Here is a 1038-nt window from a genome sequence, read left to right as displayed (position 1 = left end):
AAATGCATTGCATATGACGCTTCGACACTTGTCACTTCTCTTTAGCCGCCACCTTAACCTTTATGCAACAATTGCTACATACAAGGTTGAAGCAAATCCTCTCCCTTATCTTTATCTTATGTGATCTTGTTGGTAAAGTGTATGGTAAGTGTTAATTGTTGATAATCATTGTTTGGGATCTTTATAGGATTTAATTGTAGATAATCATTGTTTGTGATCTATTTACAATTTGCCACGTGTTCGAATTTTATTGGTCTTCTATATTGACCTAGATTAATTCGGGCTCTTCGGGAAGTCAAATTTACCCCTGATGTCTACACGGATAATGAAAAAGGCTAGTGGTGTGTGTTTGGGTTAGATGAAAATCAGGAAATTTGCAAAAGAGGGGCAAAATCTTACAACTAGCTTCTACAGCTTGAGAAAATAATACTTTAGCTTTGAAATAAAGGGCAATTTAGAGTAGTGTGAACTATGATGAAAGGAGGAGTCACTCCTATTTAGAGCACTCAGAAACTCATGGAAGTCTATTGAACTACCTACTAAATGTATTTGAAGGTTTTTGGGAATGTAGGAGAGCATTTGAATGCAAATGTAATTTTCTTTTTGTCTCTAGATCTCCTATAATCTAATCCCCTAAATGTTGAGATCTTCTTTCATTTTGTATAGCTTTTTTTACGGTAGCTAAAAAATCTACATTCATTGGTTTTCCAATATGTTTTTTTTTTTTTTTGATACAAGATAGAAATTCTATTCTAACATAATCTAAGTGTATATATGTGTGAAAGCTCTCTTCTGGAAACTTGAACCCCGGCCCTTGCCCCCCACACCTCACAAACACTTATACTTGTGGAGTGACCATCATACCAAGGGTGTGTGGTGGTGGTGGTTTTCCAATATGCTGAATTTGAGAAAATCAGAACAATCACATTAAATGTTGATTGAATCCTTTATTAGGAGCAATAATGTATGTTGGGCAATATGTTTTAATTCACATTAATGTATGAGCAATTGTGTTTTGCAAATTGCATCAAGTATTTC

The sequence above is a fragment of the Quercus suber genome, unplaced genomic scaffold, assembly GCF_002906115.3.
Source record: "Quercus suber isolate HL8 unplaced genomic scaffold, Cork oak 2.0 scaffold_527, whole genome shotgun sequence".
NCBI classification, from domain to species: domain Eukaryota; kingdom Viridiplantae; phylum Streptophyta; class Magnoliopsida; order Fagales; family Fagaceae; genus Quercus; species Quercus suber.
This window is presented reverse-complemented; position numbering follows the sequence as displayed.